This window comes from Stegastes partitus, unplaced genomic scaffold (assembly GCF_000690725.1).
Source record: "Stegastes partitus isolate 25-593 unplaced genomic scaffold, Stegastes_partitus-1.0.2 Scaffold536, whole genome shotgun sequence".
NCBI classification, from domain to species: Eukaryota; Metazoa; Chordata; class Actinopteri; family Pomacentridae; genus Stegastes; species Stegastes partitus.
Window position 1 is genome coordinate 341,147 of NW_007578267.1, and position 18,503 is coordinate 359,649.

Consider the following 18,503-nt stretch of genomic DNA (forward strand, 5'->3'; position numbering starts at 1 on the left):
ACGTCCATCTTTTATACAGTCTATGGTTTAGAACAGAACTGAAACCAGGGGTCGGTCATGCAGTAATGGTGAAATGAACCATCTTTGTTGGCATTTTGAGCTAAAAAAAATAAATAAATTGAAAGACGCATTGTGGGGTAATTATGTAATGGGGGACATTTAGGGGCCTTCTAAGGAGGTATGTGGTTTTTTTGACCCACTTCGTTTGCTCTGTGCTAATCTACAACGTGATGTTTAGCTACGCAGCTGAAATTAACTTTAAATGCAACAGGTGGAGTGAGAAAATCAGTGAACTAACTCAACCATATAGTCTGCTATCATTAACAACCACAAGCCCTTGCGTATGAGACTGCAGTAGTGGAACCAATCAACATATGGAATTGAGCAATGGGGTGTAAAATTAATTCAGCATGGGTAATGTCTTCTCTCAAAAAGTTGCACAGCTTTGCTTTAAAAGAAGTTTCTGGGTTTAGAGGGGAGGGAAAAAAAAAAAAAAAAGATAGCACTGCTTCAAACGTCCCTTTGCCTCCCTTGATGTCGGGGATGCCCTTTTGAAATGTGCATTGTAAGCGATCTGGGCCCCGCAAACACTTTGCATGTGTGGGTTCGTTTGCGCGCTCGTCAACACTGCTGCTTTGCATGTGTGCTGGCACGCTCCATAGCGGCAGCACGGCATCCCCGTGTTTGTTTGAGCTTCTCTCGCGAGTTGACAGAAAGGTGGGAATCTGACGGAGATAAATGAGAGAAAACAGCGTCAGGCGAGGCTTTGTGTTTGCGGCGGGGTAGCTCCCATGGGTGCTGCCAATTGGAGGAGCTGAAGTGTGCGAGTGTGGGTTGGGGTGCATATGCTGTATTTATAGCACCTGTAAAGATGAGAGAGGGAGAAGAAGACAGAGTGAACTAGGGGGCGGCCATGATGTAGCAGAGCAAAAGCAACACGGGTGACACTGTTGAGGTTTTTCGCAGCAATAAACAGAGGGTGGGGAATGTTTGAAGTGTGTGTGTGTGTGAGGCAGAGGAGGAGGAGGGTGTAAATAGATGGAACAATAGAGGCATTATTTCAGCGTTGTTCCATTGCTATGTTTGCTGTCTGCTCTCCCCTCAGTCGCTTTCTCTGGGGGCAGCAGTTGGCAACAGAGATAAGACTGGCTTATCAGCTCTGCAGCCTTGTCGGACAGGACGCATTGTAACACCAAACTAGTCTCAGTCTGCACACATTCTTCCACACTGGATTGTTCACAGTGCACCAGGAGTCTTGTGCTTTGTATGCAGATTATTTATGGTGGACTCTTTTATCACATCACTACTCTATCTCCCAAACGATTTCTATTTTCTGCTGCTTTGGCCGTGCAGTTTTGAAGTGGAGTGAGAGGCCACTTGTAGGCCTGTCTGATAGGTCTAAAGGGTCAGTACACAAAATACCATACATATTTTCCAACACACCCATACTTGGATATAGTGGATTGTGATTGAGTGATGTCAGATTTTTGGTCTATGCCACAAACGGGTGTTAGTCACTGGATATTAATTATTACAAAAATACATCAAACAAAGTGAAAAACACACATAAAAACAACAACACATCCATTTTATCCAATCTTAATATAACATATTTACATGATTTCAGGTTAGCATTATGCTATTATTTATCTCCAAATTTGATAATTGAATTCTTTTCCTTCTATAATCTCTTAAAAACCCGTTAACTTTGAGAAAATAGTTTTAATCTGGCTAGCGGTAACCTCTGGGAAACTGCAGTTCCTCGAACGGCCACTTGAGGCTGACTTAAAAAGCTAATGAATCCCCAAAGACCCCCATGTTAAAATATGCAAATTTACAGCAGAAATAAATATGTTTACAGCCTGGTACAAAGAAACAGTTGTGGTCGCTATGGCAAATTGAAGTTCAGGCCAAAAGTTAGGCTTCCTCAAGGACATGGGTGTTTTGGGTGACGGGCGGATGTTGTCACAGGACAGACCACGGCCATTTTTGGGAATCTTGTTTCGCCACTTGGGCAAAGACGGCTTTTATTTTATAGTAGTCGACCCATTTAATGTAATTAATTTTGATGTATATTCATGACTGCTACACAAAGCGGTGTGTTTTTATAACTTCCTGGATGATACTGGAAACTGTGACATAGTCAAATCAAGTCTGGTATTCTTGTCTTCCTACAGCATGTAGGGAGTGTGACTGGTTACAGACTTACAGCCAATCTCCATTAAGATTGCTACTGCTTCTCACAATCCAAATGCGTGATAAAGGTCTGGCAACAAAACATTGCAATAAATGTTATTTTAAGTTAGACAGTGTGCAGGAGTCTATTTGAAACCTTTTTATAAGTCTTAGGCCTTGTCCACACGTAGCAGGGTTTTTGTAAAACCAAATATCATGCCCCCTCCGTCTAGAAAAAAAACGTACATACACACCACCTCGTTTTTAGAAAAAAAAATGAATCCACACCTAATCACATAAGTGCGTTTTTAAGCACATTCATATTTTACGTGAGGATGTAATAACTCCGACGACAAGAGAGACGACCGAGACATACGGAAATTGTCACGTCATTCCTCTGGGAGCACGATTTCCGTCTCAAAGTTCTCCCACCAGATGACAGTGCGTCCCGGTCTGACCCAAAACCGGCGTTGGTGTCTTTGACGGAGAACATGCCTCCGACGTGGAATGGCAAGGTGGCAGAAAATAACCGTCCTTAACGTTGTCTGTCGCCTGTGTTCTTGTACGTGGAGCGGCATCTGGGTCTGGACAACAGACAACGCCAACACAGCTCTGAGGGCGTCCACGCTGTTTCCAAATGTAAACACAGGTCACATATGTGATGTAAAGAACATATTTTGTCGCAGGCAGTGACGTTTCATAAACGTAAAACTCTGGTTTTTGGCGTCCACATGCAGACGCATAAATGGAGGATTCGCAAATCTTCAGTTTGGTCGGAGGTTTTTGAAAGAATTGTTTTAAATCTGCGTTTTCATGTGGATGACAGGCCAAATCGTAGAAAAATATCTTCGTTTTGTGAGATACCCTGCTACGTGTGGACGAGGCCTTAGTGTTTCTATTAGCACAAGTTATGGTTGAGGTTTTAAAAAATATATATTAGTCTTCAGCTCATTGTCTTCACCAATACAAACTGACCCATTCCAATCTGCCACAACATGAAAACTATCTGATTTAATATCGTGTAGGTCCCTCGTGTGCTACCTAAACAGCCCTGATGCAACTTTGCATGAACTCAAGCAGTGCTAGAGGAGAAAACTGCTACTCAACCTGAACATCGAGAGGGCAGAAACATGGCGCTTGTTGCCTTCTTCAAGTTTAACCAGTCAGCACTGACACCCACTAAGCAGTTTTTCAAGGCCACTCAGAAGTACCTTCCCTGGAGTTGGTACATTTTTGTCCCTGTAAAATAACCTTGACAGAGCTTTTACGTGGGTAGTTCTTGTAGTTAAAACACACACAAAGGTAAAAGCGTCTGCCAGTTCCTTCAGTAGAAAACAGCCTAAAATAACACCCAAATGAATACCAAGACCAAAGATTTCCCAGCAGAACACTGCATTGTAGCAAGACGTTTAATGGTATTCACTTCATCTCCCAATGTTTTAATGTCGTGGCTGATCCGTTGTGTTTAAGTCTTAGCACAAATATTTTAGAAGCTCTACATACAAATCGACACCTCGTCACTGCTAGGGTTGAGGAAATAAACAAATGGACAATTGATCCATCAGACAAAAAAAGATCATTATTAGGTCAGATAACAAACAGATATATTCATTTTCAACTTCTCAGATGACGATTAGTATCTTTACAGACATTTAATACTTTCAATTATTAATCTGTGTGTATATATATATAAAAAAAGCTTCAGTTGTATTTGACATAATGGCTCTATGAAGTGATGCTTTAAGATATAGTTATGTAATCTGTGTCATCTCCACTGCCGTCTGCTAAGTGGAGTGAAAATAACCGCAGCTGAACTAATAACCTGAGAGACATTTAACCAGAGAAAAACAACAACACTCTGTATGTGTTCTGTGTAATTACCAATCAGGATTCCGTTTGAAGTTGTGTTCGGCTGTTATGTTATGACATAACAGTGCAGCCATTTTGAAAAACCATTTACACTCATCATCATTAACCCAATTAGCTTTTTCTTTTTTCCTTTTTTTCTTCTTTTCTCATACACTTGTGTGGCTGTGTGTCAGAGTGCGTGACAGATTGGTTGTGTGTGGGTTGGCGAGTAGGCGGGAGGGAAGGCTGTACGAGCTTGATGTGTTTACGTCTGTGTGTCATGAACGAGAGGTGTGTGTGAGTGTGTGTGTGTGTGTGTGTGTTGTTTTTTAGGGGTTTCGAGCAGGATGCTGCATGTGCGCGCTCCAGCTGGATGCCTGCTGTCGGTGCTTCTGCTCGTCACCTGATATTTGCCGGCCATGTTCATTCAGTCCGAAGATACCAGCTTTCATCTCACACACACACACACACACAAGCGTAGACACACACACTCTTCCCCGTGATGTCATTGATTCTGAGCTCCATGGCAACAGTGAGCGAGGAAGCAAGAGAGGAGAGAGAGAGAGAGAGAGAAGAAAAATGGAGAGATATTCCTTCCAGTGAGGGGATGAAGACGTTATAAATAGCTCCTGATGTTTTTAGGTGTCCAACGGACGGGGTGGGTGGGTCTCGGGGCTGCGTGGGTGCATGAAAGGGCCGAGATGTTTCGACGGGAACATTGTGTCGTTGTCAAGTGGCAATTTCAGAGCGCTCGGAGTGACGCCAGTCGTCCGCGGCCTTTAGGAGAAAAAGTTTTTGTCAGAAATAGGCATGTTATTTCAGGACTTTATCAATGTGGTAGGTGGAGCAGAAAGCACAGTGAGCTGAATGGTCTAAAAATGGCTCACAGCTCAGATGGATACCCTTATTCACTCTTTTCATTTAATAACTTTCTTATTCTTGTTGTGTCCCCAATCATTCCCTTTTCTGTGTCCATGTGATTAGTTTTAATTCCCTCCAGTGCTCTAATTTGTTCTGCTTCATTCTTAGTTTGCTGCCTGAGTTCAGTGTGGAGTCTTCCTGAAAGCGTTTCTGCACTGATAGTCATTTGATGTGTGAATGCCTATCTTCTTGTCTAAGCCAGTGGTTTTCTGCCTGGGGATCAGGCCATCAATGGTGTACCCAGTTTAGGCTGAAGCGTTGCAAATGTCCTAATAGATTTTGGTTGTTTGAATAAAATACATCATGTTTTTTGACCAGATGTAAACCTCTGAAGGCACAAACCTTTATTTTTTTCAGCAATTTAAAGAACACTCAAAAAGATGTTTACTAGACTAAAAATCAACCATGTGAGCATGCCAACACTCAGGCCAGTTCCCCAACATGTAGCCTAGAGAGGGATGTTCAGACCTTCAGTCAACATGATATTTTTACATCGACATTTACAACGTTAAAGCTGTGCTATATAGATTTGCTGAAAATTGGCCACTGGAGCTACAAATGGCATACATGAGATCATCTCCAGATATCTCCACAGTTCTGTGTCACTGCTAAAGAATGGTCTGACTAACCCTAACCCACTATATGGCAGTTATAAAAGTTCTGACTTAATTGTATTTGTTTGTACTGGGTTGGTAGGATGCAGAGACAATGCCTCTTTAAAACAGTGATGGAGAGATTGTCCTGGTGGAACATTTACACACAAGGAGACAAGCACTTCCATTAAATGGCTAAATCATTAATTGCCTTGTTGCATAATCCAAATCTGTGTCAAAACTTGCCAAATTCAAGATGTAGCTTAGTGCTTGGAGGTTGTTGTTGTTTCAGTAACATACAGATAGCAGGAGGGGAGGAAGGACTTACACCCTAAGTGTACTTCAAATAATTATAAGACAATGCTAAATGGCTGTGTAGCTTGATAAACGGTTAGCAGTTCCTTAAAATGCTTGCTTTAACAGGAACAGAGAGGGTGAATAGTCATAGTCGGATCCAGGAACAGGCCCAGCACATTACGCCACAACATTTACATGAAGTTTATTATTGTTCACACGTTAACCACCATATTGGTGGGATGCATTTGAACTGGGAAGTTTCCAAGTTCCTAGAAATTTCAACTGAAATGCTTCTTGTAGTCAAATTTCCCACTCAGCAAGTTTGAAGAACCTCAACAAAACCCAGCCTCAAAATCTGAGCTGGCAGCCCACCACCTCAACAGCAGTAAAAGCTGTAATAATGTATATTTATCAACATTTCTGTCTTGTGTCTCATTAAGTCCTTTGTACACACAGCTTTCACTGGTTTCCTACAGCAAAGCAGCTTTCACTGCTGTCTAACATCAATCTGTAAACACGTTTCCATGGTGTTTGTATGTGCAAAATACGGCAAAAGAGTTGTAATCAACCTCTAACAATGGTTAATGGAGGTGTGCATCTTGGTTTTCTGACTTGTTGTACTGGACCAGGTTCAACTCATGTCATTTTAAGCTCCGACTTCTGCAGTAAAGTATATATAGGCATAAGTTACTGGTCATACCGGACCAATTAAGGCAGCAGCAGCAAAACCCCTGAGTGTGATGAAATGTGCAGTTTGGGGGTTTTATTGCCTATTAACTCAACTTTTCATTTGTAAGAAGGGTTTTTTCTTTCAGATGTTAAAAAAACCTACTTTAATTTCTCTTTCCTAAGCAACCATCTACTGTTTAAACCAAAAGTGACATAGATACATCCAAGCAAAACACTCACCACCCAAATGAAAATAGCAGCCATGTAATGTAGAAATCATCCACCATCTGAGAAGGAGAAATCACAACATATTGACAGCGGCAAGCTTTCATTTTGAGGGGTCGTAGGTCAAGTAGGTTCAGAACTGCAGGCCCGTATGCCACTGTTTATACTGTAAGTCTTGCTTGACATGTGTATTTATTTAAAATGAGGCCTGTCTCCACATAATCCCCAGTTATTAACAAGCAAAGGGCACATTGAGTGTCGAGCTGAGTTTCAAAGCAGGTCTGCTCTCTCGCTCCCTTCCTCCGGTCTGAACAATGGTCCAGTGAGAGCAGCCTTTGATGAGGATGTTGGGGATTAAACAGTGCATTTCCACCCTCTTAACATTCCTGTGTGCCCACCGCTGAGCAACAGTAAAGTCCCAGCGCCAGTCACATGAACTTTTTACCTAAAACTGCGGGCGACACCTGCCAACGAGTTACAGTAGCATTAACTTTCCAGACACAAATTCCGATATCACGTTACCGGTCCAAAAATAACTTGTTGCTGCTGTCGCGCTCAGAATATTTCAGACTGAATTTGCATGATCCAAAATTATCTGCGGTTTCACTCATCATTTCACAGTGAACAGAGGGTGAAGTGTAAATACAAACACTGACACATTGAAATAGTCACTAAAGCCCAGTTAATACTGGATTTGTTGGGGTGATACCAATTTTAAGGAGTAAGGAATTTTGTTGTTATTGACAAATTGGGTTGTTTTGTTTACATATATATATATATATATGAAGAGTTCATTTGCAAAAACAGATAACTGCATTTTTGTAAATTATCAGAAAATGTGTTTTTTTGTTGTTTGCTTGAGATAATATCAAACTGAAGTTGAGTGGAGGTGACTTAGTAGAAATGACATGACAAAAATAGAGATCACATAAGTTTGATTGATATTATCTCAGATAGACAATAGAACAGTGAGTTTTCTGAAGGTTTGAGAAGATGGAGTTATCTGTGTTTGCAAATGAACTCTTCATACGTACATAGTATGTTAGAGTCATATTGAAAAGGGAAAGTGATGGGTCACTGCTAATTAAATTTCCAGCAAAAAGACAATGCTTGACTCCGCACCGCCATGTCGGCTCTGATGTCTACTCTGCTACATGTGCTGCAGACAGTTGTGACAGTATTATAAATAATGGAGTAGGAGCTGCGCTGCTGGATAAACATTGTGATGACACTGTTTCTATTATGCTCTGTAAAAGAAAGTTTTAGGTCACTATTAATAAATCTGTGACGGGTAAATATCGGCTGATAATGTTGGTCCAATGACATATCCATAAGGTTCCAATGGTCACACATATTAACTTGATTAGTTTCCTATTTTTTTCCCAATGTGGATAATGAAGGACAGATTGCAGCAATAGTCTGGTCTCAGATTCGTGCGAGTGAAGAGAAGATGTGATGTAATATTTAGGGGTTTAACCAAAATAATAGATGAAAGGTACTGAAGTTAATGGACTCCCGTCATATTCCTGTGAATCTGCTCTCCTATCTGGACCCCCCTCCTCCGCTAACTCAGCCTGTACGTGGGCTGCAGCCTTCTGCTGCTCTCGCCATGAATGAATCACTCCTTATTCATAAGATCATGGCACGCAATTATTGTTTTGTCCCAGCTTTTGCAATTAAGACAAACACCGTTGCATCAACGAGCGTGCCTGTCCTGTGTAGGAGCGTCTTTTCTCAAACGTTACCTGTTGTGTTTCCCGTCTTCAATGAAAGAGAGTGTTTTCAGTTTCATCCTGTCTAAAGCACAACTGTTTCTACATATAGTAAATATGCTAATGGACTGCTTTCAGCTGAATGCCTGTTTTCCTCTGTATTCATCAGCTGACGAAGTGAAGCATAAAGAGATATAGTTGTTAATGGAACAGGGAGTGGGGCTTGCTGGGTTCAGAACAGCACTCATCTATATTTAATCCCGTAAATGGTCACTCAGAGGCACTTCCAGTGGAATCCAATGCCTAATTACAAAGAGAAAAACTCTCACAGAGACAAAGCACATGATCAATAGGGGCCGTAATTACCAGCCACTCTCCATCTGTGTTTTTTTGAAATCATTCCTGTTCCCACATGTTTTATGCTACAAAACGGGCTTTAATTATTTATCACCCTGTGATTGCTCACCGCACATCCACACACCCATCGCCCCACAAACACGCACACACAAATGGCCGCCTCATGTTTGTATCCGGAAATTACTGTCAGGGCGGTTGAGCTGAAGCAGTTCATGATCTAACGGGGAGAGAGGGAGGAGGAGGAGCTGACTGTCAGCAGTAAACAGTGTCCGGGTGGGTACGCCGTGGTCGGCATCCGCTTAATGGCTTTATGTGGTGTCACTGCACATTAGCACGCTGCTGCAGAGCAACATTATCTCGTTTAACCAGTCATTTAATCAAACTCTGACTTGCAGTCTTACTTTTAGGCAATTTACCTCATTTCAAATAGTAAAATATCTTGTTTCTTCTACTTACATATGGCAGTTTTTTTTCTCTTGATGCAAATCATATTTAAAAATGAGCCATTACCAGAAACAAATGCTTTCCTCACTTTTTACATGAGTTGCATGAAAAAAAATCAATCACTTTTTCATCAAGTCGTACATTTTCAAGCACAAATAAGAAGAAAAGTTTGATTTCCTTTCAATCATTATTATAAAACTGACCTATATTTGATGCTAAGCGTGTCAGAATAGTTTCATAATGAACATACATCTCCAGCATATCCCTCCCATACATGGAGCACCGTCCTCCCTGGCTCCCTTACTCGTAGCTCCCTCTAGAGACAATGCAGCAGCACTGCATCGGCGTGTAAAAAAATAATAACTCACACTGTGGCTCCCAATTAGTGCAAATATCCTGAGCTGTAATATCGTAACTGCGGCCGCATCGCAGAGGCGTTTGGCTCCTATTGGATTAGACCGTTGACACTTCCTAGATTTCCAGCTGCTAGAGGATGCAGCTGATGTCACATCAGCTTAATGTTGACACAGCTCTGACTGATGTTTCCCACATGAGTCAGCCCTTACCCACAACTCACTGATGAGCTCATCTGTGGCCGAGCAGAGTGTGTGTGCAGCGCTCTGTGTCTCTCTGTGCAGCAATTATAAAATCACATATGTTTACTATGTATGATCAAATGGAGACCGCATTAATTAGAAATGCATTTTTGCTTAATGCCAGTAATATTTGAATATATGTTGTGTGATTTTGAAATCTGAAGTGTGTTTTGAAACATGATGTATAGAATTAACTCAAAAGAAATCCATCTGAACTTACAGTATTACCATCTCACTATCTTATGTATGGTGTTGAAATCAAGGGAACAACTATAAGAAATAAGTTAAATTATTTCATGTGATTATTGAGCTTCATATTTATTACTCAACCAACAGAATTACTTATATTTGTGACCTTTTGACAACCTTTTCCTGCCTTTTGTCAGGGTCAGGGCTCCATTCTCTCCAAACTATAATACACTTACATTACACCGGATTTTTATGAATTAGATTTAAAGACACTCGCATCAAGGAAATTGCCTTTGGTTATGCAATTCGATGCAGCAGATAAGGCTCGGCTCTGGAGCAGGCTGCAGGACAACCTCGTCTCCCCTCATGAAGACATGCATTAACATGAAATATTAGTTAAATAGACAAAAAAAACATTTGCACATGTCTGAATAGGATGGGGTTTTGATAATCAACCAGCATCCAAGTGGCTGATTACTGATTGCTGACCATGAATGAATCAGCTCACACCAATTAGCTGAACAGCTTAAGTGTTTCGCCTGAACGGAGGCAACTGAAGTGGATTTTAGTTTTCGATTGGTTATGGAGATTGTTTTGATCTTGCTTTTGTGAGAGACAATTGTCCTTTCATTAATTGTTTTAACCATCCAGTCCTGCTTTCTTATCATAAATCTGTGTTGGTATGTTTAAATAGTCCCCACATCTTCAGTTTGTGACGTCTTATCGACCCCCTCTGGTAAAAATCTAGTCTTTTATATGCCAGAAGAAGAAGAAGAGCACAATAAGCAGTTGGTGCCATGGCTGAGCATTTCCACCTTGAGGCTGCAGCGCACCAATGACAACCTCAGAAATACAGATTCAAACTTGAAGAGTTTCATACATAACAAACCTCACGAACCAATTGTGTCATGTCACTGTTTTGGACTGTTTGAATCATTAGTCTTCAGAATCAGTTTACAATTTGAACACGTATGAGTGAATTACTCCAATACTCCAACCTGTAGATAAACAGTATGCACTTGAAGTAATCCTCAAGCATTCAGATTACATTTTTGCAATCACTTATTAGGACATTCAGTCATGTAATTAGTATTTCTATCACTGTAGTTTCCAAGTAATCTGACTCAGCGATGCTTGTGACCCCATATAACAGGTTGATTTGCTTTTCACCTTCCCGATTGTTTATTTGAAAAGAGTTTTAGTGGCCCGAAAACGTAAAAGCATTAATTACTTCACAAGAAGACAACCAACATTAGACGAAAGATTAATTTGGTGACCTAGATGCTATTTTTTTCCTCACTCCATTACATTTTTGATGCATGTAGCCTCATGAGCCTTGAAAAAAACCCTCAACGGTAAACTGAAGAGATACTCGGTAATCAAACACTAAGCAGCGTCAAAGCAGAAGAGAAAAACAAGCTAATGATAAACTAACTAATCAAAAGGAAAGTGTCAAGCTTCGTGGGTCAGAATTCAGGAAAAAAAAGCTATCTGAAGAATGTCTAATCAAACTGCAAATTGCGTCGGTATAAATAGTCTGAGTTAATGATGTGTGTCCTGTTATTTGACTGCTATAAAAACTCAATAAACCTCAGCGGCATCTTCACCTTGCTCGCTTTTGAATAACTTCTTTTTGTTTGTTTTGTTGAAAGATGAATGAAGCTGTTTTCATGAAAGATTTAGTTATCCTAAATATACTTTAGCAAAGGACCGTGAGCGCAAATTAACCCTCAAACATCTGCCGTGCAAAACAAAAGAGGGCGAGAAAATGGTGGTGGCTTCAAATCAGGCAGCTAAAAGCGCTCCCTCTGGGCTCCATAAGAACCAATTAACCTGTAGTGGGCTTTCTGCTGTGTGGGAGGGAGAGAATTCACACGCAAGGGATGCATGACTCAAACAAAATGTGCATCAAGATGTTGGGCTAAAAGGTATTTTTATAACATATCATCAGCATTACATGCAACGATTTACTGATCATAAAAAGAGAGGATTATTGCCATCGCATTTAATGTGTTATTGTAATTAGACCAAACAAAATTATCCCAATTTTTCACCCTCATGATCAATAATAAGTCACATAAAAACACACAGTATGTATGTTTTAGCCATGTTAGCGGTGTGTGTCTGTGCAAGAACTATTGCATTGACCGCCGTGAAATTTTGTTCTCGGTTATTAAAAGATATATTTTAATGACTTTGGTAATCCTCTGACCTTTCCTGTAGCACCACCTGAGGGCTTTCACTACAAAGCGAGATTACCGGGTTTAGTTTTCAGTGTCACAAAGGCGGCTCTCCGCTGCTCTGGAGGACATTCATGCTCAGAGTTTTGGATTTAAATCGGCCGTGAGAAGCGCTGCCCCTTCACCACTTCTTTTCCTAATGACATGCTCTATAAGTGATATGGATTTTTAGTTCAGGGAGGACAAAAATATCTGCAAACCAGTTGCCATGTCCATTTTACACTGCTTGTATCGTAGCACAGATTAGAAAATTGATTAGTCTGCTCGTAGTTTTCACAGAGAATAGTGAATCAATAGCTTTAATTTCACTTTGGCGAGTACACGACTTCCATGTAGCCTTCATTGTGGACAGTGTGTGACCTAAATGCAATACTGGAGTCATCCCATTTAAATGTAAGCGCTCTGATGTGTGGCTGTCACGTTAGAGATCTGCAAATTATGTATTCGACGCGAAAGATATGGGGGTATTATTATAGCAACACTATTTGTAAATGTGTGTGGAGAGTTGTGTGTCTGTAGTGAGATTTGTGAATGTGTGAAAAAGATTTGTAAAAGATTCCTCGATGTGTACAAAGATTTGTAAATGCATGCAGAGATATTTATAGATGAAAAGTATTTGGCTACAAGTGTTGGAAATACAGACAAATCACCAGTTACAGGTCAAACAGGCCTCACAGCTGGCTGTCTTTTTACACATGACTTTTGCTACACGTCTGCAATGAGAGATTTGTGTCTGTAGTAACTTCAGGGTTTTCTTTGCCCTGAGCTCAGGCTCACAGGCTTCTGGCTGCGTACCACTCTGCTGCTCAGTAGTTATACCGCCTGCAAGCCATCATGAAAGTTTTTGCTCAGCGAGCCACAAACTCAGCAAATTTAACTTGTTCACATATACCAGACAATGTCGCCCTCAAAGACTCTGAAGGATAGCATCACCTGACATTTTTAATATGTTTCCATACATGTCTCCTATTTACTCTGAGTAAACACAGACTGTAGTCCAACTGAAAAGTGGCTTTTTTTGTTTGTTTGTTTTTTAATTTTTTGTTATGTACAAAATCTGATTAAAGCAAACGGTTTATTTTTGCCAAGATTTTAAATGAGAAAAGTAGAATTAAGCGACTAAAACTAAATAAATAACATCACATTTAAAGCAGCTGGCCGGATTCAGGCTTCAGAAAGCTGGGGATGAATTTGACCGGGAGCATTATTATTATTTATTCTTTTTAAAACTAGTCTAATAGATATTGCAATTATATAATTGAATCATGACTTGTATTTGATAATCTGAGCTGCTGACATGGCGGTCTCTTCCTCCATCACTAAGTGAAGCTTTTTTAGCCTTTTCATAGGTAAAATTCTTGTAACAAAGCTCTCCTTAACGAGACAAAAGAGGATGTGGGAAAGGTATGTTTGGGTGTTTTCATTCTGTTTCCGTTGTCTTGGCTGTTGAATTTCTTGCATCTCTGCATCTGAAGCCATGTCATTGTTGTTGTTGTTCTTTGGACTCTATCTCACTGCTTCTCTTCAGCCATACATTCAAGGTTTATTGTTGTCTGGAACATGAAGCACCTTTCTGGCTTTGTTGAGAAAAATTGATCTATTAAGCATTGTAGGGGGGGGCAACAGGCTGCTGGAGTTCGTAGAGGTTGGCCTATTCATGTGCTGTTGTGAACCGCTGATGGCTATTTAAAGAACTCCTGCACTGGCGTAACCCAGCGGCTCCGTGTGATGACAATGAAGACCCCGTGTTGCTGTGGAAACAGCTCATCAACCAAGGACGTGTGCGCTTGGCATCCATCAGACGTCTCTGTGTTTGTGTGTTCTGGAGCCCGGCCCACCTGCTTCACAAACATAATTTCATCACAGCAAAGAAAAAAAACAAAACAAAACACAGGCCCCGGCCAATCATGCTTTTTTTGAGGTTTCTCGGCAGAGAAGATGAACAGATGTCCCCTTGAAGTAAGACATTGTTTTCGATGTTCCGCCATTTAGCTGTCGTTTCCCAGATGCACCCCCCCCCTCCCCAAGTGACACAATGGATTGGATAAAGTTTATCGGAGGTTCCCTGCGTCTAAAAACAAGCTGATTCGCTCCCGGCCTGCGCTGTGATGCAATGAAAAGCGGCGTTATCCCATTAAACTAAATCAGTAAGTCAGTATTCAGGAATCAATATGTCATCTGCGGCTTTCATCTCGGCATGCAGCGGCGCGTCTCCCCGCTCCGAGGAGGGGAAACGGATTTGTGTGGAAGACAGTGAAGCAGCTGACTGAATAAGTGAAAGTGTATAATAGAGTTTGTCCCTGACTTCCTGCTGTCCGTCTCCCCGTCGCTGCGCGGATGTCGGACAAACTGCGGCACACGCCATCGATCTGTGCCGTTGTTTGCCCACAGAGGGGACCGCGTCTGCCGTTGCATATCTATCTAAACTGATAGAACAATCGTCCTTGGCTCTTGTCAGACAGAGAAACTCATTGGAAGTCTCATCACGGGGATGCCCACAGGCAGCTGCTGGGGAAGGGGGAGGAGGCAGGGAGGGAGGGTTTGTGGTGTACAGCCTTTAATATTAGTGGTTTCAACGGGCAGGGCACATGTGAGAAAATAAGAATTAAATTACGCCGCGTTCCATTTTCTGACACACTCCAGTAATTAGGAAAGCATAAGTGGATTAAGCTGTAGACAGCCGGGGGGGGGAGGGGGAGGAGGGCGATATGGCTGGCTGTGAAATTTATCTTCAATCAGCCGGCTGATAGGTCGATCAGCGCCGCCGCTCTGGGAGGACGGAGATCAATAAGAGCAGCTAACTACGGTATGAATCGCTGGGAGAAGGTGAGGAGAAGCTTCTGAATCAATATGACAGTCACTCAGCTGCAGCTCCAGGCCCTCCGCCGTGTGACTGACAAACCCAGAGTGTGTGTGTGTGTGTGTGTGTGTGTTCCCCAACTTTGTTGATGCAAGTTGACTCACAACACAATGAGTCTGTTTCCACCGAGTGGCTCAAAGGCGCCTCAAAGGGGGGAGTCATCACAAAGTTACTCATTCATGGCCCTCCTACCTACATTCTCCCAGATTAGAAGAGCGGATTCACTCCTGCGGCTCATCATAACTTTGTCCTTGAATCATCGTGTATTTTTATCCACTGAACACTTGCGCATTGTTCAGTTTTTTTTTCCTTTACATGTACAAGTGTGCAACAGATACCAGCAGATCAAGTTTCTAAGTGGTGTTTTCCACCAGCAGATGGCAGCATGGCAGCTTCACTGACTGCAGCTGCCAGAGGTATTTTTCATCTGTATAAACAACACTTAACTCAGTCACCTTAAACGTCCTCTGAATCATTATTATTGAGCTTGGAAGAGAATAAGGTTGGACACCAGTGGGTTTCAAATAGTGATGCTGCCGTCCGTGCTCGAGCCTCACTTGCACAACTAATGTAACTTTGTTTTTTTTTTTGCAGAACTTTTCAAAGACGGGTCCAAATTGCTTTACACAACAAAATCAAGGCAATAAATGTTGATTTTAATTTATGAGGCATCAATAAATAACGATGAAACCAGGCGGCGTGTTATTATCTGAATTTAGCATATTTGTATTAAAGCCCATCCAGGGACAGGTAGCGCAAATAGAATATAAATTATGTGCTATATAGACATTGGTTTTTGTTATATACTTTCCAAACCTATAAACATAAAATTACTAAATTGTTCCAACTTTCACTGGTTATGTAATAACAACATGACGTTGATGTATTTGAGTTACATAATGAGGCTTTTTAACAGATGCAGGGGGAAAAAACTTGAGGTAAAAATGTCAAGCAAGGCTAGAAATGAAAGAGAAACTAATTGTGAGGAGCGTCCTGTAATATAATAGAGTGAATACAGGCTTCTACTGATGTGGCAAAGGCTTCGTTTTGGTGAAACAAGGCTTAGCAACTAAGACTAATGACTTATTAACGGGTTTGTGTGTGGCCAAAATCTGCAACAGTTGTCTCCACACTGATGGAAAAAAGAGGCTCATGAAATCTATTTATTCCATGTGAAATGCCTTTTTTTCCCCCTTGATTAATGCTGTTCTTTTTCGTTTTACTCGTCCACAAATACATGCAGATTTAAAGGTTTTCTTGTAGGTCAAGTGACCACACCCACCAGGCAAATGAGTTCATGTCCAACATTTTCATCTTTTATCCTCTACTTGGTCGTCTCTGCACGCCTCTCACGTTACATGGGTTGAAAGCCGTGCCGATGACGGTTTCACCATTAATCACATTTTTTTCGTCATGGCTTTGTGCGCGGGGAACAGATGAACATTGCGTGGTCTATTTTTACACAGCTAAGACACACTACCCTGTATTCTTCATGACAGATCACTGCTTTCACGTTTGAGCCTTTGAAACGGTTCGTTTTGTATTAGTGGAATCACAGTTTGTCGCGTCGCTATCTTGATTGTTGTCGACAATAAATCCATCCGTCAGTCAAGAATGCATGTTAAAATTCATTATCGAGATCTCGTTTGAGCCCAACAGCAGAAGCAGAGAGGTATTCATTTTTATGCCTTTGCATCGGCAACAGCCAGGGCTGGAGGTATTATGTTTACTGGCTGTCTGTATGTCCATCTGTCTTATTCTAATGAACACGATGTAGCAGGAGCATCTTGAGGGAATTCCTTCAAATTTGGCACAAATGCTCACTTGGACTCAAAGAGGAACTGATTTTTATTTTTTGGGCCAGAGCTCAATAATTCATTGACTAATTATCAACACAGTTTCACACAATCATGTAGTATGATAAGATGAAGTGATGACCTTTGACCTTTTAGATGTATAATATGGAGTCTAGTCATACATCTACAAGGAAATAATTTCAGTAAAAAACCCTTTTGATGAAGTATTTCTCTTCGTTAGCATGTCCATGTGGGTTTTTTTTTTTTTTTTTTTTAACATGCTGGAAGGCAAAGCATGAACAAAATTAGCAGTCAATACCATGGCTGAGCATTTCCATCTTGAAACTGCAGTGTACTGATGGCAAGTCTGGAAATCTGGAAGTCTTAATCTGTGTTTCTGAGACAGAGGAACCCATCCGGTCAGCTTGTAGGATGCAGCTTTCTGCATCGTTGTTCTCAACAATCTGAAAACAATGGTGCCAGGAAAAATATGTTAAGTTCAAATATAATGTAAAATAATGTGAAAACAGTAAAACAATGATTCTTTAAGTTGATTAAATACAATTTATTTTTTTGGCCACATATTGTGAACAATCTGTACGGGCAATTTGCTATTTAAAAAACTTTTTTCTTTTTTTTTTTTTAATATTGTGAACAATATGTATAGTTTTGGCCTTTTGTTTTTAATGACTAGCATTATCAGTAATTTGAAAAAGCAGGGAAAATTGCAAAAATATATGTAAAATAGTTCTATTTTTGCTGATTAAATGCAGTAAAAATTGTGTAGTTTAACCGTCAAATGTACAAGAATGAATTATCATTTGTAAAAATACAGATTTTGTTGTTCACACCAATAAATTTTTTCAGTTTTTCTGTAAATTAATACTTTTTTCAGTGATTTCACCAGATACTGTCTGTAATTTAACAAAACTGGAGAAATCTGTGAATTGTTTTTTTTTAAAATTACAATTAAAAACAGATATATTTTTTCCTCCAGTGAAGAATAAGATCTCCAAAGATGTTCAGATGGATGACATGCATGGCTGCATGCATAAGGAACATTTTGTTCAGCAGACCCAGCTGTTACTACATGGCAGCCTGTTAATATCATGTGTGGATAATGTCGGTAGATTCAAGTAAAACACAGACTCTGCTCATCCTGTGCAAATGCGCTGCATGAGACCCAGATGTGTGGAGGTACATTCTAAATCCCATGAGGTCCCGGGGTGATTGTTGTTCAATGCAAATAGGGCTTAAGCTATTTTAAGGTAAGACGGATTATTGTCATGGAAAGAAAACATCTAAATGTGTAACTCTGGTAGAGAGAGAAGAGTTTTTATGTGTTTAATCAATGACTGGAGAGAGACTTTAATTTTGTAGTCTTATACCAGACAAACCTAAAGTCACAACATAAATCATAGAGCCACAAAAACAGCCACAGAGAATTATGAATTCATTTCCACAGAGTGTTCTCCAATTCTCCGAGGTCACATCTCAGGAAATAACAGGTTAAAGTCTTTGTCTGACCAGCAGTGTGTGTTGTTTTGGCTGCCAGCCGGCTTGTCAACAGTGTTTTTCATG